Here is a 25,878-nt window from a genome sequence, read left to right as displayed (position 1 = left end):
TCTCTTCTCCGCACCTGCTATTATCCCCACCTGCTCTTCTCCCCACCTGCTATTCTCCCCACCTGCTCTTCTCCCCGCCTGCTATTCTTCCCACCTACTCTTCTCCCCATCTGCTATTTTCCCCACCTTCTCTTCTCCCCACCTGCTATTCTCCCCACCTACTCTTCTCCCCACCTGCTCTTCTCCCCACCTGCTCTTCTCCCCACCTGCTATTCTCCCCACCTGCTCTTCTTCCCGCCTGCTATTCTCCCCACCTGCTCTTCTCCCCACCTGCTATTCTGCCCACCTGCTCTTCTCCCCGCCTGCTATTCTCCCCACCTGCTCTTCTCCCCACCTGCTATTCTCCCCACCTGCTCTTCTCCCCGCCTGCTATTCTCCCCACCTGCTATTCTCCCCACCTGCTATTCTCCCCACCTGCTATTCTCCCCACCTACTCTTCTCCCCACCTGCTATTCTCCCCACCTGCTCTTCTCCCCACCTGCTATTCTCCCCACCTGCTCTTCTCCCCACCTGCCATTCTCCCCACCTGCTCTTCTTCCCGCCTGCTATTCTCCCCACCTGCTCTTCTCCCCGCCTGCTATTCTCCCCACCTGCTCTTCTCCCCGCCTGCTATTCTCCCCACCTGCTCTTCTCCCCGCCTGCTGTTATCCCCACCTGCTCTTCTCCCCACCTGCTATTCTCCCCACCTGCTATTCTCCCCACCTGCTATTCTCCCCACCTACTCTTCTCCCCACCTGCTATTCTCCCCACCTGCTCTTCTCCCCGCCTGCTCTTCTCCCCACCTGCTCTTCTCCCCGCCTGCTATTCTCCCCACCTGCTCTTCTCCCCGCCTGCTATTCTCCCCACCTGCTCTTCTCCCCGCCTGCTATTCTCCCCACCTGCTCTTCTCCCCGCCTGCTATTCTCCCCACCTGCTCTTCTCCCCGCCTGCTATTCTCCCCACCTGCTCTTCTCCCCGCCTGCTGTTCTCCCCACCTGCTCTTCTCCCCACCTGCTATTCTCCCCACCTGCTCTTCTCCCCACCTGCTATTCTCCCCACCTGCTATTCTCCCCATCTGCTCTTCTCCCCGCCTGCTCTCGCGATCATACTGCTTAAGCTTTAGTTAAATGCTCAGACGCCGCTGCAATTCCACTAAATTTTTTTCTTCAGCTTTTCATGTTATCTGTCGAGTTTAAAAAATTCCTCTCTGGCATTATACTAGAATTAATGACATCTCCCCCAGGAAGACGTGCATCTGACGCTCCATCACACCCGTCTACAGGTGGCGGCATAAGTCAGTTTTTCGAGAATATTATTTTCAATTTGGCTGCACTGATTTGGGAACATCTATTTTAATATGGTGAGTACAGTAGTGGTGAGCTGAGTAGTCTGTGGGTTTAATATGCTGTGGGTTTAATATGCTGTGGGTTTAATATGCTGTGAGTTTAATATTCTGTGGGTTTAATATGCTGTGGGTTTAATATGCTGTGGGTTTAATATTCTGTGGGTTTAATATGCTGTGGGTTTAATATGGAACCTGTACTTGCAGTCAGACTGCATGTTGAGTTCTCCGCCAGTTCTACTTCCTGTGATATAGGATAATATCCTGGTAACCTGTGCAGAGAGTGAGTATTCTTGACGAACATACATCACTGCAACCACAAATGAATCTTCTGAGGAGTTTCCCATTTTTCGCTTAATATTGGCTACTGGCAGAATGAGACACATTACTCAAACCGTCGAGAGTAAATGGAAAATGGGGAAAGAGTAAATAGATTAAAATAGACAGGAATATTGAAGAGGGGAGAGTAGGTGTTAATCAGGACAGAGTAGGAAAGATACGGTAGATGCTAACAGCACAAAATGGACAATGGCACTACACGTAATAGCAAATGATAAATTAGACACATGTGCAACACTTGGATATCTTTAATGAGGAAACGTTTCGCCACACAGTGGCTTCATCAGTCCATACAAAGGAGAATGGTGAAGAACAGGAGGAGTTTTGAGGTGATCAGTCCCTAAGAATTGAGTCGATGTAATCAACTTGTCGATGTCATCAACTTGTCGATGTTATCAACTTGTCGATGTTATCAATTTGTCGATGTTATCAATTTGTCCGTTCTCTGAACCATCCATCTACATAATAGCAAATGCTTAGACAACAGACACTACAAAGAACAGACATTGTACATCAGGCGGGGCAAGACAGTAGTAGACAGCAGACAATGTGACGACCGATAGTAGACTACACAAAAATAGTAATTTATAGATTTATAAAACTCCTGTACTCGCCTTTTTTTTATCAAGGGAGTCTGTACGAATAAACTTAATACGAGTCAAAATGAATATTAAAAAATCCGAGAATTTAAATGGTGTGGTGGTTAAAACAAAGAAAAAAAAAAGTATAAAGGATTTGAAAAGTTAGGTGTGCGCAGTGCCAGTTATAAGTCGTCAGATATCAGAGGCGCCGAGCTGGTCCAAGCGATATCTGCTGGTGGATATGGATTCAGGAAGGAAATTCCATTTGGAACCTATCGAATTGAGAGGAAAAAAGGACTGAGAACCCTTCCGTCTCTTCGGAAACTATTAGAGTTTTCTCTATAAAAAATTAATAAAAATCTTTTGATGGGGTAAGTGGTTTAGTTTCAAAGTTCTTCTCTGCAGTGCCCCCTAGTCTGCCTAGCAGCAGTAGTGGTGATAGTGGTAGTAGAAGCAGTGGTAATAGAGAATGAAGGTAGTGGTGGTAGTATACTTCTTGATTCGCCGGTACTCTCCCGGCCTAGGTCTTTTCCAGATGGTGACCCGGCCTTGGTTCCCTGTCTTGGGAGTGTCTGAGACCTAAGTCTGCCACGTGAGGAGATACAAGTACCTCCTCATCTTCTGAGACCAACTGTTCCCAGGCCTAGCCCCATTTCCCGCCCTCGCGGGGCTCGTAAGGAAAAGCTAGGCCTCTGGTCTGCCATCTTCCCCGCTCCAGGGGAGCTTGTGGGAATGACAGTCTTGTGAGCTGCAGGTGGTAGCAAGCTGTGACCATCGTCAGGGTTTTCTGCGCCTCGCATATCAGGCACGTCATAGAGGACACAGCACCAGAGTGGAGCTCAAACCTGATCAAACATGACCAAAAGACAAAAGTGGTTCAGAGGGTTGTGATGCTTGATATACGAGAAGAGATTAAGGAAACTAACCTTCAGCTTCTTGTAATACAAAACATTTGCCAGAAGCGAAATTATTATTCCATAAAAAGTCCTGATAGGCATTGTCAGGGCGGATAGGCACAGTCTACATGAGAGGAGAGAGCCAAGAACAAGGAGACGTTGATCGAAGCTAAAAGCGATAATGTTCCTTAGAGACGTAAGAATATGGATAGGAAAGTGGTAGAAGTAGACTCAGAAAGTATCTTCAAATACCAGGACCAACTAAATAAAGACATTTGGGATCTATGAAACAGGAGGAAAGACTCGCTAAACACGATCGATGAGCTATGACTCGACACAAGCAACCACAACCAGGCTAGCACACACACACACACACACACACACACACACACACACACACACACACACACACAAACACAAACACACACACACACACACACACACACACACACACACACAAACACACACACACACACACACACACACACACACACACACACACACACACACACACACACACACACACACACACACACACACACACACACACACAGGGAGGGAAGCCAGTTAATGAGATGATGGAATATGTAGCAACAAAATGCAAGGAGGCTGAGGAGAGGTTTGTACCCAAGGGTAACAGGAATAATGAAAAAGCCAGGATGAGCCCATGGTTTACCCAAAGGTGCAGGGAGGCAAAAACCAAGTGTGCTAGGGAATGGAAGAAATATAGAAGGCAAAGGACCCAGGAGAATAAGGAGAGCAGTCGTAGAGCCAGAAACGAATATGCACAGATAAGAAGGGAGGCCCAAAGACAATATGAAAACGACACAGCAGCAAAAGCCAAATCTGACCCGAAACTGTTGTACAGCCACATCAGGAGGAAAACAACAGTCAAGGACCAGGTAATCAGGCTAAGGAAGGAAGGAGGAGAGACAACAAGAAATGACCGTGAAGTATGTGAGGAACTCAACAAGAGATTCAAAGAAGTGCTCACAGAGGAGACAGAAGGGGCTCCAGAAAGACGGAGAGGTGGGGCACACCACCATGTGCTGGACACAGTGCACACAACCGAGGAAGAAGTGAAGAGGCTTCTGAGTGAGCTAGATACCTCAAAGGCAATGGGGCCAGATAACATCTCCCCATGGGTATTGAGAGAGGGAGCAGAGGCGCTATGTGTACCCCTAACAACAATATTCAATACATCTATCGAAACAGGGAGATTGCCTGAGGCATGGAAGACAGCAAATGTAGTCCCAATCTTTAAAAAAGGAGACAGACATGAAGCATTAAACTACAGACCAGTGTCACTGACATGTATAGTATGCAAAATCATGGAGAAGATTATCAGGAGAAGAGTGGTGGAACACCTAGAAAGCAACGATCTTATCAGCAGCAGCCAACATGGTTTCAGGGACGGGAAATCCTGTGTCACAAACCTACTGGAGTTCTATGACATGGTGACAGCAGTAAGACAAGAGAGAGAGGGGTGGGTGGATTGCATTTTCTTGGACTGCAAGAAGGCGTTTGACACAGTTCCACACAAGAGATTGGTGCAAAAACTGGAGGACCAAGCAGGGATAACAGGGAAGGCACTACAATGGATCAGGGAATACTTGTCAGGAAGACAGCAGCGAGTCATGGTACGTGGCGAGGTGTCAGAGTGGGCACCTGTGACCAGCGGGGTCCCACAGGGGTCAGTCCTAGGACCAGTGCTGTTTCTGGTATTTGTGAACGACATGACGGAAGGAATAGACTCTGAGGTGTCCCTGTTTGCAGATGACGTGAAGTTGATGAGAAGAATTCACTCGATCGAAGACCAGGCAGAACTACAAAGGGATCTGGACAGGCTGCAGACCTGGTCCAGCAATTGGCTCCTGGAGTTCAATCCCACCAAGTGCAAAGTCATGAAGATTGGGGAAGGGCAAAGAAGACCGCAGACGGAGTACAGTCTAGGGGGCCAGAGACTACAAACCTCACTCAAGGAAAAAGATCTTGGGGTGAGTATAACACCAGGCACATCTCCTGAAGCGCACATCAACCAAATAACTGCTGCAGCATATGGGCGCCTAGCAAACCTCAGAACAGCATTCCGACATCTTAATAAGGAATCATTCAGGACCCTGTACACCGTGTACGTTAGGCCCATATTGGAGTATGCGGCACCAGTTTGGAACCCACACCTAGCCAAGCACGTAAAGAAACTAGAGAAAGTGCAAAGGTTTGCAACAAGACTAGTCCCAGAGCTAAGAGGTATGTCCTACGAGGAGAGGTTAAGGGAAATCAACCTGACGACACTGGAGGACAGGAGAGATAGGGAGGACATGATAACGACATACAAAATACTGAGAGGAATTGACAAGGTGGACAAAGACAGGATGTTCCAGAGATTGGACACAGTAACAAGGGGACACAGTTGGAAGCTGAAGACACAGATGAATCTCAGGGATGTTAGGAAGTATTTCTTCAGCCACAGAGTAGTCAGTAAGTGGAATAGTTTGGGAAGCGATGTAGTGGAGGCAGGATCCATACATAGCTTTAAGCAGAGGTATGATAAAGCTCACGGCTCAGGGAGAGTGACCTAGTAGCTATCAGTGAAGAGGCGGGGCCAGGAGCTTAGACTCGACCCCCGCAACCTCAACTAGGTGAGTACAACTAGGTGAGTATACACACACACACACACACACACACACACACACACACACACACACACACACACATATATATATATATATATATATATATATATATATATATATATATATATATATATATATATATATATATACTCCTGGCGGGGCCAGGAGCTATGATTCGACCCCTGCAACCACAAATAGGTGAGTACATACACAAACCAACCTAGAACTTCAATAAGACATTTTAACTCTCCTCCATTGAAGAGGAAATATATTTTCATTAAGCATCTGGCGATATTTTATATTACTTGTTTCTCAAGGGAAACACAAACCTGCCGTCAGCTCCAGGAATTTGTACCGCGAGCGATGGAATGACTGGCTGTTGTTATGATGATTTTTGATAGATATCTTCCTCTTGTACATTATATTGTTAATAAAAGTCTATTATATTATTCAGGGAGAGATGAAGAAAGAGTACATGGAGATATATGTGAAGAATTGATAAACATATTGTAAGACAGAGAAGTCTTACAAAATTTTTTGTATGTAAGACAGAGAAGTAGAAGGCTCTCTCCTTACCTTCCACTCCACTCTGCACTATAGTGTAGAAATAACTTGCATGGCTGGAGGGGAATACTGAATTTAAATTTTACTCCTATTACTGCTAATGCTACCGTCACTACCACCATTACTGCTGACCACCACCACTACCACCACCACTACCACCACCACTGCTATCCGAATCACTATTCATCACCACCGCTGCCAATACTTGCCACTACTGACCACCATCACCACCACAACTACTACTACTGACAACCATCACTACCACCACCATCACTAACCACTATCATCATCAGCTCTTATTACATCATTACTTTCTCATATATATATATATGTCGTGCCGAATAGGCAGAAGTTGCGATCTTGGCTTAAATAGCAACGTTCATCTTGCCATATAGGACAAGTGAAAATTTGTGTATGCAATAATTTCGCCAAATTCATTCTGAATCTAACGAAAAAAATATATTTCACTGTGTTTGATTAGTATTAAATTATTGTAAACAAATCTATAATATATTTAGTTGGGTTAGGCTAAAATAAATTGCGCTTGTTATAATAAGGTTAGGTAAGTTTTCTAAGTTCCTTTTGGTGCAAAATTATAAATTTTTACATCAACATTAATGAAAAAATTTTATCTTGAAACGTATAAGAGAAAATTTTAGAAAGGACTTAATTTTAAATGAGTTCTTGCTAATTGAACAGTTTTACATATTCGGCACGACATATATATATATATATATATATATATATATATATATATATATATATATATATATATATATATATGAAGTAGTAGGTTGGTAGACAGCAACCACCCAGGGAAGTACTACCGTCCTGCCAGATGACTGTGAAACAGAAACCTGTAACTGTTTTGCATGATGGTACGATTGCTGGTTTCTTTTTCTGTCTCATAAACACGCTAGATAACAGGGATATCTTGCTACTCCTACTTACACTTTGGTCACACTTCACAGACACGCACATGCATATATATATACATACATCTAGGTTTTTCTCCTTTTTCTAAATAGCTCTTGTTCTTCTTTATTTCTTCTATTGTCCATGGGGAAGTGGAAAAGAATCTTTCCTCCGTAAGCCATGCGTGTCGTATGAGGCGACTAAAATGCCGGGAGCAATGGGCTAGTAACCCCTTCTCCTGTAGACATTTACTAAAAAAGAGAAGAAGAAAAACTTTATAAAACTGGGATGCTTGAATGTGCGTGGATGTAGTGCGGATGACAAGAAACAGATGATTGCTGATGTTATGAATGAAAAGAAGTTGGATGTCCTGGCCCTAAGCAAAACAAAGCTGAAGGGGGTAGGGGAGTTTCGGTGGGGGGAAATAAATGGGATTAAATCTGGAGTATCTGAGAGAGTTAGAGCAAAGGAAGGGGTAGCAGTAATGTTGAATGATCAGTTATGGAAGGAGAAAAGAGAATATGAATGTGTAAATTCAAGAATTATGTGGATTAAAGTAAAGGTTGGATGCGAGAAGTGGGTCATAATAAGCGTGTATGCACCTGGAGAAGAGAGGAATGCAGAGGAGAGAGAGAGAGAGATTTTGGGAGATGCTAAGTGAATGTATAGGAGCCTTTGAACCAAGTGAGAGAGTAATTGTGGTAGGGGACCTGAATGCTAAAGTAGGAGAAACTTTTAGAGAGGGTGTGGTAGGTAAGTTTGGGGTGCCAGGTGTAAATGATAATGGGAGCCCTTTGATTGAACTTTGTATAGAAAGGGGTTTAGTTATAGGTAATACATATTTTAAGAAAAAGAGGATAAATAAGTATACAAGATATGATGTAGGGCGAAATGACAGTAGTTTGTTGGATTATGTATTGGTAGATAAAAGACTGTTGAGTAGACTTCAGGATGTACATGTTTATAGAGGGGCCGCAGATATATCAGATCACTTTCTAGTTGTAGCTACACTGAGAGTAAAAGGTAGATGGGATACAAGGAGAATAGAAGCATCAGGGAAGAGAGAGGTGAAGGTTTATAAACTAAAAGAGGAGGCAGTTAGGGTAAGATATAAACAGCTATTGGAGGATAGATGGGCTAATGAGAGCATAGGCAATGGGGTCGAAGAGGTATGGGGTAGGTTTAAAAATGTAGTGTTAGAGTGTTCAGCAGAAGTTTGTGGTTACAGGAAAGTGGGTGCAGGAGGGAAGAGGAGCGATTGGTGGAATGATGATGTAAAGAGAGTAGTAAGGGAGAAAAAGTTAGCATATGAGAAGTTTTTACAAAGTAGAAGTGATGCAAGGAGGGAAGAGTATATGGAGAAAAAGAGAGAGGTTAAGAGAGTGGTGAAGCAATGTAAAAAGAGAGCAAATGAGAGAGTGGGTGAGATGTTATCAACAAATTTTGTTGAAAATAAGAAAAAGTTTTGGAGTGAGATTAACAAGTTAATTAAGGAAGCCTAGAGAACAAATGGATTTGTCAGTTAAAAATAGGAGAGGAGAGTTATTAAATGGAGAGTTAGAGGTATTGGGAAGATGGAGGGAATATTTTGAGGAATTGTTAAATGTTGATGAAGATAGGGAAGCTGTGATTTCGTGTATAGGGCAAGGAGGAATAACATCTTGTAGGAGTGAGGAAGAGCCAGTTGTGAGTGTGGGGGAAGTTCGTGAGGCAGTAGGTAAAATGAAAGGGGGTAAGGCAGCCGGGATTGATGGGATAAAGATAGAAATGTTAAAAGCAGGTGGGGATATAGTTTTGGAGTGGTTGGTGCAATTATTTAATAAATGTATGGAAGAGGGTAAGGTACCTAGGGATTGGCAGAGAGCAAGCATAGTTCCTTTGTATAAAGGCAAAGGGGACAAAAGAGAGTGCAAAAATTATAGGGGGATAAGTCTGTTGAGTATACCTGGTAAAGTGTATGGTAGAGTTATTATTGAAAGAATTAAGAGTAAGACGGAGAATAGGATAGCAGATGAACAAGGAGGCTTTAGGAAAGGTAGGGGGTGTGTGGACCAGGTGTTTACAGTGAAACATATAAGTGAACAGTATTTAGATAAGGCTAAAGAGGTCTTTGTGGCATTTATGGATTTGGAAAAGGCATATGACAGGGTGGATAGGGGGGGCAATGTGGCAGATGTTGCAGGTGTATGGTGTAGGAGGTAGGTTACTGAAAGCAGTGAAGAGTTTTTACGAGGATAGTGAGGCTCAAGTTAGAGTATGTAGGAAAGAGGGAGATTATTTCCCAGTAAAAGTAGGCCTTAGACAAGAATGTGTGATGTCACCGTGGTTGTTTAATATATTTATAGATGGGGTTGTAAGAGAAGTAAATGCGAGGGTCTTGGCAAGAGGCGTGGAGTTAAAAGATAAAGAATCACACATAAAGTGGGAGTTGTCACAGTTGCTCTTTGCTGATGACACTGTGCTCTTGGGAGATTCTGAAGAGAAGTTGCAGAGATTGGTGGATGAATTTGGTAGGGTGTGCAAAAGAAGAAAATTAAAAGTGAATACAGGAAAGAGTAAGGTTATGAGGATAACAAAAAGATTAGGTGATGAAAGATTGGATATCAGATTGGAGGGAGAGAGTATGGAGGAGGTGAATGTATTCAGATATTTGGGAGTGGACGTGTCAGCGGATGGGTCTATGAAAGATGAGGTGAATCATAGAATTGATGAGGGGAAAAGGGTGAGTGGTGCACTTAGGAATCTGTGGAGACAAAGAACTTTGTCCTTGGAGGCAAAGAGGGGAATGTATGAGAGTATAGTTTTACCAACTCTCTTATATGGGTGTGAAGCATGGGTGATGAATGTTGCAGCGAGGAGAAGGCTGGAGGCAGTGGAGATGTCATGTGTGAGGGCAATGTGTAGTGTGAATATAATGTAGAGAATTCGTAGTTTGGAAGTTAGGAGGAGGTGCGGGATTACCAAAACTGTTGTCCAGAGGGCTGAGGAAGGGTTGTTGAGGTGGTTCGGACATTTAGAGAGAATGGAGCGAAGCAGAATGACTTCAAGAGTGTATCAGTCTGTAGTGGAAGGAAGGCGGGGTAGGGGTCGGCCTAGGAAAGGTTGGAGGGAGGGGGTAAAGGAGGTTTTGTGTGCGAGGGGCTTGGACTTCCAGCAGGCATGCGTGAGCGTGTTTGATAGGAGTGAATGGAGACAAATGGTTTTTAATACTTGACGTGCTGTTGGAGTGTGAGCAAAGTAACATTTATGAAGGGGTTCAGGGAAACCGGCAGGCTGGACTTGAGTCCTGGAGATGGGAAGTACAGTGCCTGCACTCTGAAGGAGGGGTGTTAATGTTGCAGTTTAAAAACTGTAGTGTAAAGCACCCTTCTGGCAAGACAGTGATGGAGTGAATGATGGTGAAAGTTTTTCTTTTTCGGGCCACCCTGCCTTGGTGGGAATCGGCCAGTGTGATAATAATATAATATAATATATATATATATATATATATATATATATATATATATATATATATATATATATATATATATATATATATATGCTTAACAATTCGCAAACAGGCGAAATTATTTACAAACATTGTCTCTACGTCCACAGGACTCGAAACTAATTACTCTGAGGAGAGTTGTCACTTCAAACACTGTACCTTGAAGCTATTAAAGAACGCTTGATCCAAGGAATTGATATTACTCTCCTGACCGATGGTAAATTAATTTCTAACTATCGTTACTATTGTGCTGATAGTCTTTACTACGACACTCGCTGAGCGCATCGTAAATAATGAGCTGTGTAATCATATGAAATTTGTTGATTAAGATAATTATAATTTGCACATACTTCGACAACGGTGAGTTTACAAGCACTTCTAGATAATTAAACAAAAGCAATAACAACAGCTACGAAGGTTTCAAAGAGACAGTCACAACTACCATCAACCACAACAACAACAACAACAGCAAAAATAGTTCTGATACCCAGAACAACAACAACAACAGCGAAAGCAGCATTAACAACAACAGCTGCAGCTCAACAGCAAAAACAAATACAACAACAAAATCCATGACAAATACAAAAACCGAGCTCAATTTTGTCACTCGATTAAGAATGCACACGAATTCCATGAACAATAACAGCAGCAGCAACAACAGCAGCACCAGTAGCAAAAGCAGCAGTACCAGCAGCAACAACAAAAGCAGCAGTACTAACAACAACAACAGTAGCAGCACCAGCACACCAGCAACAACAGCAGCAGCAGCAACAGTACCAGCAATAACAACATCAGCAACAGCAGCAGCACCAGCAACAACAACAACAGCAGCACCAGGAACAGCAACAGTAGCACAAACAACAACAGCAGCACCAGCACCATTAACAACAATAGCACCAGCACCAACAATAACAGCAGCAGCAGTAGTAACAACAACAACAACGACAACAAATACATACAACAACAAATACACCAGCCAAACAAAAGGCCAGCACTAAACTCCGAATAAACACAAAAAGAAAAAATGGCCGCAAGAAATATTAAACGCCATTTACCGAGAAGCATTCTTTGTGTCCCCGGAGGCGAGGTGAACCATCAACATCGTGGCCGCAAGAATGCATGACTGGGCACTCGGAAGCAATTTTCTTTAACGAAGCGGCACTTCGAGCTCATTACCGCTGCAGTGCCAACTCGAGGGCCAAGAAATGTATTGATTCTGCATTTATTTTTTTTATTTTTTTTAGGGGCATAGAAGGTAATAATAGTGAACAATAATGTTGAAAACAATAGCGTCAAGCGATATGACTTTCTTAGGTACTTAATGAAGCCTCCACTGTGGGTGGTGTAGCCCTTACTGTGAGTGATGTAGCCCTTACTGTGAGTGATGTAGCCCTTACTGTGAGTGATGTAGCCCTTACTGTGAGTGATGTAGCTCTTACTGTGGGTGGTGTAGCCCTTACTGTGAGTGATGTAGACCTTACTGTGGGTGATGTAGACCTTACTGTGAGTGATGTAGACCTTACTGTGAGTGATGTAGCCCTTACTGTGGGTGGTGTAGCCCTTACTGTGAGTGATGTAGCCCTTACTGTGAGTGATGTAGCCCTTACTGTGAGTGATGTAGACCTTACTGTGAGTGATGTAGACCTTACTGTGAGTGATGTAGCCCTTACTGTGAGTGATGTAGACCTTACTGTGAGTGATGTAGCCCTTACTGTGAGTGATGTAGCCCTTACTGTGAGTGATGTAGCCCTTACTGTGAGTGATGTAGACCTTACTGTGAGTGATGTAGCTCTTACTGTGGGTGGTGTAGCCCTTACTGTGAGTGATGTAGCCTTACTGTGAGTGATGTAGCCCTTACTGTGAGTGATGTAGCCCTTACTGTGAGTGATGTAGCCCTTACTGTGAGTGATGTAGACCTTACTGTGAGTGATGTAGACCTTACTGTGAGTGATGTAGCTCTTACTGTGGGTGGTGTAGCCCTTACTGTGAGTGATGTAGCCTTATTGTGAGTGATGTAGCCCTTACTGTGGGTGGTGTAGCCCTTACTGTGAGTGATGTAGCCCTTACTGTGAGTGATGTAGCCCTTACTGTGAGTGATGTAGCTCTTACTGTGGGTGGTGTAGCCCTTACTGTGAGTGATGTAGCCCTTACTGTGAGTGATGTAGCTCTTACTATGGGTGGTGTAGCCCTTACTGTGAGTGATGTAGCCCTTACTGTGGGTGGTGTAGCCCTTACTTTGAGTGATGTAGCCCTTACTGTGAGTGATGTAGCCCTTACTGTGGGTGATAAAGCCACACTGTGGCTGGTAGAGCCCACACTGTGGGTAATAAAGCCCACACTGTGGGTAATAAAGCCCATACACTGTGGGTAATAAAGCCCACACTGTGGGTAATAAAGCCCACACTATGGGCTCTATCACTCAGTAACTCTGAAAGTCTTCCTACTTAAGAAATCTCAGAAATTCATTTTTTAAAGAGATTGAAAGATTTATTAAATGAAATAAAAATAAAGAACGATAAACCCGAATGGGTCATTAATCACAAGCAGTGGTAGAGGTTCGATCCTCCGTCCTCTGAACCTTGTTACCTTAATGCCTGTTACGGGGCCGCTGTTCTTTTTTGGCTGTTTTATTAAAAAAAAGCGAGAATTCTATTTTTTCTTTCCTTGCGCTCATGTGATTTTTATTGTTGATTTTGTGAGTACTTTTTTGATGACAGATTAGGCTTTTTTCGACAACATTGAGGTACTGGAGTGATGTGGAGGTGGTGAATGTTGTGCTGGAGTGATGTGGAGGTGAATGTTGTGCTGGAGTGATGTGGAGGTGAATGTTGTGCTGGGGTGATGTGGAGGTGAATGTTGTGCTGGGGTGATGTGGAGGTGAATGTTGTGCTGGGGTGATGTGGAAGTGAATGTTGTGCTGGAGTGATGTGGAGGTGGTGAATGTTGTACTGGGGTGATGTGGAAGTGAATGTTGTGCTGGGGTGATGTGGAAGTGAATGTTGTGCTGGAGTGATGTGGAGGTGAATGTTGTGCTGGAGTGATGTGGAGGTGAATGTTGTGCTGGGGTGATGTGGAGGTGAATGTTGTACTGGGGTGATGTGGAGGTGGTGAATGTTGTGCTGGAGTGATGTGGAGGTGAATGTTGTGCTGGGGTGATGTGGAGGTGAATGTTGTACTGAGGTGATGTGGAAGTGAATGTTGTGCTGGGGTGATGTGGAAGTGAATGTTGTGCTGGGGTGATATGGAAGTGAATGTTGTGCTGGGGTGATATGGAAGTGAATGTTGTGCTGGGGTGATGTGGAGGTGAATGTTGTGCTGGGGTGATATGGAAGTGAATGTTGTGCTGGGGTGATGTGGAGGTGAATGTTGTGCTGGGGTGATGTGGAAGTGAATGTTGTGCTGGGGTGATGTGGAAGTGAATGTTGTGCTGGGGTGATGTGGAAGTGAATGTTGTGCTGGGGTGATGTGGAAGTGAATGTTGTGCTGGGGTGATATGGAAGTGAATGTTGTGCTGGGGTGATGTGGAAGTGAATGTTGTGCTGGGGTGATATGGAAGTGAATGTTGTGCTGGGGTGATGTGGAGGTGAATGTTGTGCTGGGGTGATATGGAAGTGAATGTTGTGCTGGGGTGATGTGGAGGTGAATGTTGTACTGGGGTGATGTGGAAGTGAATGTTGTGCTGGGGTGATGTTGAGGTGAATGTTGTGCTGGGGTGATGTGGAAGTGAATGTTGTGCTGGGGTGATGTGGAAGTGAATGTTGTGCTGGGGTGATATGGAAGTGAATGTTGTGCTGGGGTGATGTGGAGGTGAATGTTGTACTGGGGTGATGTGGAAGTGAATGTTGTGCTGGGGTGATGTGGAAGTGAATGTTGTGCTGGGGTGATGTGGAGGTGAATGTTGTGCTGGAGTGATGTGGAGGTGAATGTTGTGCTGGGGTGATGTGGAGGTGAATGTTGTGCTGGGGTGATGTGGAAGTGAATGTTGTGCTGGGGTGATGTGGAGGTGAATGTTGTGCTGGGGTGATGTGGAGGTGAATGTTGTGCTGGGGTGATGTGGAGGTGAATGTTGTGCTGGGGTGATGTGGAGGTGAATGTTGTACTGGGGTGATGTGGAAGTGAATGTTGTGCTGGGGTGATGTGGAAGTGAATGTTGTGCTGGGGTGATGTGGAAGTGAATGTTGTGCTGGGGTGATATGGAAGTGAATGTTGTGCTGGGGTGATGTGGAGGTGAATGTTGTACTGGGGTGATGTGGAAGTGAATGTTGTGCTGGGGTGATGTTGAGGTGAATGTTGTGCTGGGGTGATGTGGAAGTGAATGTTGTGCTGGGGTGATGTGGAGGTGAATGTTGTGCTGGAGTGATGTGGAGGTGAATGTTGTGCTGGGGTGATGTGGAGGTGAATGTTGTGCTGGGGTGATGTGGAAGTGAATGTTGTGCTGGGGTGATGTGGAGGTTAATGTTGTGCTGGTGTGATGTGGAGGTGAATGTTGTGCTGGGGTGATGTGGAGGTTAATGTTGTGCTGGTGTGATGTGGAGGTGAATGTTGTGCTGGAGTGATGTGGAGAAGGTGAATGTTGTGCTGAAGTGATGTGGAGGTGAATGTTGTGCTGGGGTGATGTGGAGGTGAATGTTGTGCTGGGGTGATGTGGAGGTGAATGTTGTGCTGGAGGGATGTGGAGGAAGTGAATGTGTTGCTGGAGTGGAGTGGAGGAGGTGAATGTGGTGCTGGAGTGATGTGGAGGAGGTGACTGTTGTGCTAGAGTGATGTGGAAATGAATGTTGTGCTGGAGTGATGTGGAAAAGGTGACTGTTGTGCTGGAGTGATGTGGAGGTGAATGTTGTGCTGGAGGGATGTGGAGGAAGTGAATGTGTTGCTGGAGTGGAGTGGAGGAGGTGAATGTGGTGCTGGAGTGATGTGGAGGAGGTGACTGTTATGCTGGAGTGATGTGGAGGTGAATGGTGTCCTGGAGTGATGTGGAGGAGGTGACTGTTGTGCTGGAGTGATGTTGAGGTGAATGTTGTGCTGGAGTGATGTGGAGGAAGTGAATGTGGTGCTGGAGTGGTGTGGAGGAGGTGAATGTGGTGCTGGAGTGATGTGGAGGAGGTGACTGTTGTGCTGGAATGATGTGGAGGTGAATGTTGTGCTGGAGTGATGTGGAGGAGGTGACTGTTGTGCTGGAGTGATGTGGAGGTGAATGTTGTGCTGGAGTGATGTGGAGAAAGTGAATGTGGTGCTGGAGTGGTGTGGAGGTGACTTGTGCTGGAGTGATGTGGAGGTGAATGTTGTGCTGGAGTGATGTGGAGGAAGTGAATGTGGGGCTGGAGTGGTGTGGAGGAGGTGAATATGGTGCTGGAGTGATATGGAGGAGGTGACTGTTATGCCGGAGTGATGTGGAGGTGAATTAGGTGCTGGAGTGATGTGGAGGAGGTGACTTGTGCTGGCGTGATGTGGAGGTGAATGTTGTGCTGGAGTGATGTGGAGGAAGTGAATGTGTTGCTGGAGTGGTGTGGAGGAGGTGAATATGGTGCTGGAGTGATATGGAGGAGGTAACTGTTATGCTGGAGTGATGTGGAGATGAATGTTGTGCTGGAGTGATGTGGAGGAGGTGACTGTTGTGCTGGAGTGATGTGAAGATGAATGTTGTGCTGGAGTGATGTGGAGGAAGTGAATGTGGTGTTGGAGTGGTGTGGTGGAAGTGAATGTAGTGCTGGAGTGATGTGGAGGAGGTGACTGTTGTGCTGGAGTGATGTGGAGGTGAATGTTGTGCTGGAGTGATGTGGAGGTGAATGTTGTGCTGGAGTGATGTGGAGGATGTGACTGTTGGGCTGGAGTGATGTGGAGGTGAATGTTGTGCTGGAGTGATGTGGAGGAAGTGAATGTGGTGCTGGAGTGGTGTGGAGGAGGTGACTTGTGCTGGAGTGATGTGGAGGTGAATGTTGTGCTGGAGTGATGTGGAGGAAGTGAATGTGGTGCTGGAGTGGTGTGGAGGAGGTGAATATGGTGCTGGAGTGATATGGAGGTGACTTATGCTGGAGTGATGTGGAGGTGAATTAGGTGCTGGAGTGATGTGGAGGAGGTGACTGTTGTGCTGGAGTGATGTGGAGGTGAATGTTGTGCTGGAGTGATGTGGAGGAAGTGAATGTGGTGTTGGAGTGGTGTGGAGGAGGTGAATTAGGTGCTGGAGTGATGTGGAGGAGGTGACTGTTGTGCTGGAGTGATGTGGAGGTGAATGTTGTACTGGAGTGATGTGGAGCAGGTGAAAGTTGTGCTGGAGTGATGTGCAGGTGAATGTTGTACTGGAGTGATGTGGAGGAGGTGAATGTTGTGCTGGAGTGATGTGGAGGATGTGAATGTGGTGCCGGAGTGATGTGGAGGAGGTGAATGTTGTGCTGGAGTGATGTGGAAGAGGTGACTGTTGTGCTGGAGTGATGTGGAAATGAATGTTGTGCTGGAGTGATGTGGAAATGAATGTTGTGCTGGAGTGATGTGGAGGAGGTGACTGTTGTGCTAGAGTGATGTGGAGGTGAATGTTGTGCTGGAGTGATGTGGAGGAAGTGAATGTGGTGCTGGAGTGGTGTGGAGGAGGTGAATATGGTGCTGGAGTGATATGGAGGTGACTTATGTTGGAGTGATGTGGAGGTGAATTAGGTGCTGGAGTGATGTGGAGGAGGTGACTGTTGTGCTGGAGTGATGTGGAGGTGAATGTTGTGCTGGGGTGATGTGGAGGAGATGACTTGTGCTGGAGTGATGTGAAGGTGAATGTTGTACTGGAGTGATGTGGAGGAGGTGAATGTTGTGCTGGAGTGATGTGGAGGATGTGAATGTGGTGCCGGAGTGATGTGGAGGAGGTGAATGTTGTGCTGGAGTGATGTGGAAGAGGTGACTGTTGTGCTGGAGTGATGTGGAAATGAATGTTGTGCTGGAGTGATGTGGAAATGAATGTTGTGCTGGAGTGATGTGGAGGAGGTGACTGTTGTGCTAGAGTGATGTGGAGGTGAATGTTGTGCTGGAGTGATGTGGAGGAAGTGAATGTGGTGCTGGAGTGGTGTGGAGGAGGTGAATGTGGTGCTGGAGTGACGGGAGGAGGTGACTGTTGTGCTGGAGTGATGTGGAGGTGAATGTTGTGCTGGAGTGATGTGGAGGAGGTGACTGTTGTGCTGGAGAGATGTGGAGGTGAATGTTGTGCTGGAGTGATGTGGAGGAAGTGAATGTGGTGCTGGAGTGGTGTGGAGGAGGTGACTTGTGCTGGAGTGATGTGGAGGTGAATGTTGTGCTGGAGTGATGTGGAGGAAGTGAATGTGGTGCTGGAGTGGTGTGGAGGAGGTGAATGTGGTGCTGGAGTGATGTGGAGGAGGTGACTGTTGTGCTGGAGTGATGTAGAGGTGAATGTTGTGCTGGAGTGATGTGGAGGAGGTGACTGTTGTGGAGTGATGTGGAGGTGAATGTTGTACTGAAGTGATGTGGAGGAAGTGAATGTAGTGCTGGAGTGATGTGGAGGTGAATGTTGTGCTGGAGTGATGTGGAGGAGGTGACTTTTGTGCCGGAGTGATGTGGAGGTGAATGTTGTGCTGGAGTGATGTGGAGGAAGTGAATGTGGTGCTGGAGTGGTGTGGAGGAGGTGAATGTGGAGCTGGAGTGATGTGGAGGAGGTGAATGTTGTGCTGGAGTGATGTGGAGGAAGTGAATGTGGTGCTAGAGTGGTGTGGAGGAGGTGAATGTGGTGCTGGAGTGATGTGGAGGAGGTGACTGTTGTGCTGGAGTGATGTAGAGGTGGATGTTGTGCTGGAGTGATGTGGAGGAAGTGAATGTGGTGCTGGAGTGGTGTGTAGGAGGTGAATGTTGTGCTGGAGTGATGTGGAGGAGGTGACTGTTGTGCTGGAGTGATGTGGAGGAGGTGACTGTTGTGCTGGAGTGATGTGGAGGAGGTGACTGTTGTGCTGGAGTGATGTGGAGGAGGTGACTGTTGTGCTGGAGTGATGTGGAGGAGGTGAATGTGGTGCTGGAGTGATGTGGAGGAGGTGACTGTTGTGCTGGAGTGATGTGGAGGAGGTGACTGTTGTGCTGGAGTGATGTGGAGGAGGTGACTGTTGTGCTGGAGTGATGTGGAGGAGGTGAATGTGGTGCTGGAGTGATGTGGAGGAGGTGAATGTGGTGCTGGAGTGATGTGGAGGAGGTGAATGTGGTGATGGAGTGGTGTGGAGGAGGTGAATGTGGTGCTGGAGTGGTGTGGAGGAGGTGAATGTGGTGCTGGAGTGGTGTGGAGGAGGTGACTGTTGTGCTGGAGTGATGTGGAGGAGGTGAATGTGGTGCTGTAGTGGTGTGGAGGAGGTGAATGTGGTGCTGGAGTGATGTGGAGGAGGTGACTGTTGTGCTGGAGTGATGTGGAGGAGGTGACTGTTGTGCTGGAGTGATGTGGAGGAGGTGACTGTTGTGCTGGAGTGATGTGGAGGAGGTGAATGTGGTGCTGGAGTGATGTGGAGAAGGTGACTTGTGCTGGAGTGATGTGGAGGAGGTGAATGTGGTGCTGGAGTGGTGTGGATGAGGTGAATGTGGTGTTGGAGTGATGTGGAGGAGGTGAATGTGGTGCTGGAGTGGTGTGGAGGAGGTGACTGTTGTGCTGGAGTGATGTGGAGGAGGTGAATGTGGTGCTGGAGTGGTGTGGAGGAGGTGAATGTGGTGCTGGAGTGGTGTGGAGGAGGTGAATGTGCTGCTGGGGTGGTGTTGAGGAGGTGAATGTTGTGCTGGAGTGGTGGGGAGGAGGTGAATGTGGTGCTGGAGTGGTGTGGAGGAGGTGAATGTGGTGCTGGAGTGGTGTGAAGGAGGTGAATGTGGTGCTGGAGTGATGTGGAGGAGGTGAATGTTGTGCTAGAGTGGTGTGGAGGAGGTGAATGTGGTGCTGGAGTGGTGTGGAGGAGGTGAATGTTGTGCTGGAGTGGTGTGGATGAGGTGACTGTTGTGCTGGACTGGTGTGGAGGAGGTGAATGTTGTGCTGGAGTGGTGTGGAGGAGGTGAATGTTGTGCTGGAGTGGTGTGGAGGAGGTGAATGTGGTGCTGGAGTCATGTGGAGGAGGTGACTGTTGTGCTGGAGTGGAGTTACGTAAAGGATGTGTTTACAAGACTTAAATTTATCATACGTCATCGTACATTAGTGCCAACATGCGTCATCATACAATAGTGCCAACATACATCATCATACATTAATGCCAACATACGTCATCATACAATAGTGCCAACATACGTCATCATACAATAGTGCCAACATACGTCATCATACATTAGTGCCAACATACGTCATCATACAATAGTGCCAACATACGTCATCATACAATAGTGCCAACATACGTCATCATGCATTAGTGCCAACATACGTCATCATACAATAGTGCCAACATACGTCATCATACAATAGTGCCAACATACGTCATCATACAATAGTGCCAACATACGTCATCATACAATAGTGCCAACATACGTCATCATACAATAGTGCCAACATACGTCATCATACAATAGTACCAAAATACGTCATCATACAATAGTGCCAACATACGTCATCATACAATAGTGCCAACATACGTCATCATACATTAGTGCCAACATACGTCATCATACAATAGTGCCAACATACGTCATCATACATTAGTGCCAACATACGTCATCATACAATAGTGCCAACATACGTCATCATACATTAGTGCCAACATACGTCATCATACAATAGTGCCAACATACGTCATCATACATTAGTGCGAACATACGTCAACATACATTAGTGCCAACATACGTCAACACACATGGCACTTTCTTCCCCCCCCCCTAACTTAAATATACATCAACATTCATAAGTTAACATCGACCAGTGAATGTTGCATGTCTTTCTAAATTAAAATATTAAAGTTTTATGATTTTCTCTTCCATACCAGATCAACCAGGCTGTGATGGATATGTGGGGCAGCGGGCCACCAGCAGCAACAGCCTGGTTGACCAGGCAAGCACCAGACGAGCCTGGCCCATGGCCGGGCTCAGAGAGTAGAGAAACTCTGGAAACTCTTCAAAGTTATATCACACACACACACACACACACACACACACACACACACACACACACACACACACACACACACACACACACACACACACACACACACACACATACACACACACATACACAACACACTACAGTCCTCATCAGTCATCACAATGTAACATACAGTTCAGTAATCCACATCATTATTATGCAACATCATTATCAAGGTCATTAACTCCGGTTCAGGTAATTAGTAGTAACTTACTCTACTTGTTGCTCATAACTTTGCAAGATTTATTAAATGGTTCAGATTATCTGCCTGAATGAAACTCTGTTGGTTCAGGGTTCTCGTTACACACCAAGAAGCTGCCTTGTCTGCTGGTTCAGGGTTCTCGTTACACACCAAGAAGCTGCCTTGTCTGTTGGTTCAGGGTTCTCGTTACACACCAAGAAGCTGCCTTGTCTGCTGGTTCAGGGTCCTCGTTACACACCAAGAAGCTGCCTTGTCTGCTGGTTCAGGGTTCTCGTTACACACCAAGAAGCTGCCTTGTCTGTTGGTTCAGGGTTCTCGTTACACACCAAGAAGCTGCCTTGTCTGCTGGTTCAGGGTCCTCGTTACACACCAAGAAGCTGCCTTGTCTGCTGGTTCAGGGTTCTCGTTACACACCAAGAAGCTGCCTTGTCTGCTGGTTCAGGGTCCTCGTTACACACCAAGAAGCTGCCTTGTCTGCTGGTTCAGGGTTCTCGTTACATACCAAGAAGCTGCCTTGTCTGCTGGTTCAGGGTCCTCGTTACACACCAAGAAGCTGCCTTGTCTGCTGGTTCAGGGTCCTCGTTACACACCGAGAAGCTGCCTTGTCTGCTGGTTCAGGGTTCTCGTTACACACCAAGAAGCTGCCTTGTCTGCTGGTTCAGGGTTCTCGTTACATACCAAGAAGCTGCCTTGTCTGCTGGTTCAGGGTCCTCGTTACACACCGAGAAGCTGCCTTGTCTGCTGGTTCAGGGTTCTCGTTACACACCGAGAAGCTGCCTTGTCTGCTGGTTCAGGGTTCTCGTTACACACCGAGAAGCTGCCTTGTCTGCTGGTTCAGGGTTCTCGTTACACACCGAGAAGCTGCCTTGCCTGTTGGTTCAGGGTTCTCGTTACATACCAAGAAGCTGCCTTGTCTGCTGGTTCAGGGTCCTCGTTACACACCGAGAAGCTGCCTTGTCTGCTGGTTCAGGGTCCTCGTTACACACCGAGAAGCTGCCTTGTCTGCTGGTTCAGGGCTCTCGTTACACACCAAGAAGCTGCCTTGTCTGCTGGTTCAGGGTCCTCGTTACACACCGAGAAGCTGCCTTGTCTGCTGGTTCAGGGTCCTCGTTACACACCGAGAAGCTGCCTTGTCTGCTGGTTCAGGGCTCTCGTTACACACCAAGAAGCTGCCTTGTCTGCTGGTTCAGGGTCCTCGTTACACACCAAGAAGCTGCCTTGTCTGCTGGTTCAGGGTCCTCGTTACACACCGAGAAGCTGCCTTGTCTGCTGGTTCAGGGTTCTCGTTACACACCAAGAAGCTGCCTTGTCTGCTGGTTCAGGGTCCTCGTTACACACCAAGAAGCATCTTGTCTGCTGGTTCAGGGTCCTCGTTACACACCGAGAAGCTGCCTTGTCTGCTGGTTCAGGGTTCTCGTTACACACCAAGAAGCTGCCTTGTCTGCTGGTTCAGGGTCCTCGTTACACACCGAGAAGCTGCCTTGTCTGCTGGTTCAGGGTTCTCGTTACACACCGAGAAGCTGCCTTGTCTGCTGGTTCAGGGTTCTCGTTACACACCGAGAAGCTGCCTTGTCTGCTGGTTCAGGGTTCTCGTTACATACCAAGAAGCTGCCTTGTCTGCAGGTTCAGGGTTCTCGTTACACACCGAGAAGCTGCCTTGTCTGCTGGTTCAGGGCTCTCGTTACACACCAAGAAGCTGCCTTGTCTGCTGGTTCAGAATTCTTGTTACACACCAAGAAGCTGCCTTGTCTGCTGGTTCAGAATTCTTGTTACACACCAAGAAGCTGCCTTGTCTGCTGGTTCAGGGTTCTCGTTACATACCAAGAAGCTGCCTTGTCTGCAGGTTCAGGGTTCTCGTTACACACCGAGAAGCTGCCTTGTCTGCTGGTTCAGGGTTCTCGTTACACACTGAGAAGTTGCCTTGTCTGCTGGTCCAGGGCTCTCATTACACATTGAGAAGCATCTTGTCTGCTGGTTCAGGATCCTCGTTACACACCGAGAAGCATCTTGTCTGCTGGTTCAGGGTTTCTCGTTACACACCGAGAAGCTGCCTTGTCTGCTGGTTCAGGGTTCTCGTTACACACCGAGAAGCTGCCTTGTCTGCAGGTTCAGGGTTCTCGTTACACACCGAGAAGCTGCCTTGTCTGCTGGTTCAGGGTTCTCGTTACACACCAAGAAGCTGCCTTGTCTGCTGGTTCAGGGTTCTCATTACACATTGAGAAGCATCTTGTCTGCTGGTTCAGGATCCTCGTTACACACCGAGAAGCATCTTGTCTGCTGGTTCAGGGTTTCTCGTTACACACCGAGAAGCTGCCTTGTCTGCTGGTTCAGGATCCTCGTTACACACCGAGAAGCATCTTGTCTGCTGGTTCAGGGTTTCTCGTTACACACCGAGAAGCATCTTGTCTGCTGGTTCAGGGTTCTCATTACACACCGAGAAGCATCTGTCTGCTGGTTCAATGTTCTCGTTACACGCGAAGAAGCATCTTGTCTGCTGGTTCAGGGTTTCTCGTTACACACCGAGAAGCTGCCTTGTCTGCTGGTTCAGGATCCTCGTTACACACTGAGAAGCATCTTGTCTGCTGTCTCAGGGTTCTCGTTACACACCGAGAAGCATCTTGTCTGCTGGTTCAGGGTTCTCGTTACACACCGAGAAGCATCTTGTCTGCTGGTTCAGGGTTCTCGTTACACACCGAGAAGCATCTGTCTGCTGGTTCAGGGTTCTCGTTACATACGGAGAAGCATCTTGTCTGCTGGTTCAGGGTTCTCGTTACACACCAAGAAGCATCTTGTCTGCTGGTTCAGGGTTCTCGTTACATACGGAGAAGCATCTTGTCTGCTGGCTCAGGGTTCTCGTTACACACCGAGAAGCTGCCTTGTCTGCTGGTTCAGGGTTCTCGTTACATACGGAGAAGCATCTTGTCTGCTGGTTCAGGGTTCTCGTTACACACCGAGAAGCATCTTGTCTGCTGGTTCAGGGTTCTCGTTACATACGGAGAAGCATCTTGTCTGCTGGCTCAGGGTTCTCGTTACACACCGAGAAGCTGCCTTGTCTGCTGGTTCAGGGTTCTCGTTACACACCAAGAAGCATCTGTCTGCTGGTTCAGGGTTCTCGTTACATACGAAGAAGCATCTTGTCTGCTGGTTCAGGGTTCTCGTTACACACCGAGAAGCTGCCTTGTCTGCTGGTTCAGGGTTCTCGTTACACACCGAGAAGCATCTGTCTGCTGGTTCAGGGTTCTCGTTACATACGGAGAAGCATCTTTTCTGCTGGCTCAGGGTTCTCGTTACACACCGAGAAGCATCTGTCTGCTGGTTCAGGGTTCTCGTTACATACGGAGAAGCATCTTTTCTGCTGGCTCAGGGTTCTCGTTACACATCGAGAAGCTGCCTTGTCTGCTGGTTCAGGGTTTTCGTTACACACCGAGAAGCATCTGTCTGCTGGTTCAGGGTTCTCGTTACATACGGAGAAGCATCTTGTCTGCTGGTTCAGGGTTCTCGGTACACACCGAGAAGCTGCCTTGTCTGCTGGGTCAGGGTTCTCGTTACACACCGAGAAGCATCTTGTCTGCTGGTTCAGGGTTCTCGTTACATACGGAGAAGCATCTGTCTGCTGATTCAGGGTTATCTTTACATACGGAGAAGCATCTGTCTGCTGATTCAGGGTTATCTTTACATACGGAGAAGCATCTTGTCTGCTGGTTCAGGGTTCTCGTTACACACCGAGAAGCATGTTGTCTGCTGGTTCAGGATTCTCGTTACACACCGAGAAGCATCTGTCTGCTAGTTCAGGGTTCTCGTTACATACGGACAAGCATCTTGTCTGCTGGCTCAGGGTTCTCGTTACACACCGAGAAGCTGCCTTGTCTGCTGGTTCAGGGTTTTCGTTACACACCGAGAAGCATCTGTCTGCTGGTTCAGGGTTCTCCTTACATACGGACAAGCATCTTGTCTGCTGGCTCAGGGTTCTCGTTACACACCGAGAAGCTGCCTTGTCTGCTGGGTCAGGGTTCTCGTTACACACCGAGAAGCATCTTGTCTGCTGGTTCAGGGTTCTCGTTACATACGGAGAAGCATCTGTCTGCTGATTCAGGGTTATCTTTACATACGGAGAAGCATCTGTCTGCTGATTCAGGGTTATCTTTACATACGGAGAAGCATCTTGTCTGCTGGTTCAGGGTTCTCGTTACACACCGAGAAGCATGTTGTCTGCTGGTTCAGGGTTCTCGTTACACACCGAGAAGGATCTGTCTGCTAGTTCAGGGTTCTCGTTACATACGGACAAGCATCTTGTCTGCTGGCTCAGGGTTCTCGTTACACACCGAGAAGCTGCCTTGTCTGCTGGTTCAGGGTTTTCGTTACACACCGAGAAGCATCTGTCTGCTGGTTCAGGGTTCTCCTTACATACGGACAAGCATCTTGTCTGCTGGCTCAGGGTTCTCGTTACACACCGAGAAGCTGCCTTGTCTGCTGGTTCAGGGTTTTCGTTACACACCGAGAAGCATCTGTCTGCTGGTTCAGGGTTCTCGTTACATACGGAGAAGCATCTTGTCTGCTGGTTCAGGGTTCTCGGTACACACCGAGAAGCTGCCTTGTCTGCTGGTTCAGGGTTCTCGTTACATACGGAGAAGCATCTTGTCTGCTGGTTCAGGGTTCTCGGTACACACCGAGAAGCTGCCTTGTCTGCTGGTTCAGGGTTCTCGTTACATACGGAGAAGCATCTTGTCTACTGGTTCAGGGTTCTCGTTACACACCGAGAAGCATCTTGTCTGCTGGTTCAGGGTTCTCGTTACATACGGAGAAGCATCTTGTCTGCTGGCTCAGGGTTCTCGTTACACACCGAGAAGCTGCCTTGTCTG

Source organism: Cherax quadricarinatus, chromosome 14, assembly GCF_038502225.1.
Source record: "Cherax quadricarinatus isolate ZL_2023a chromosome 14, ASM3850222v1, whole genome shotgun sequence".
Lineage (NCBI taxonomy): Eukaryota > Metazoa > Arthropoda > Malacostraca > Decapoda > Parastacidae > Cherax > Cherax quadricarinatus.
The sequence above is the reverse complement of the archived record's forward strand: the minus strand, read 5'-3'. Positions refer to the sequence as shown.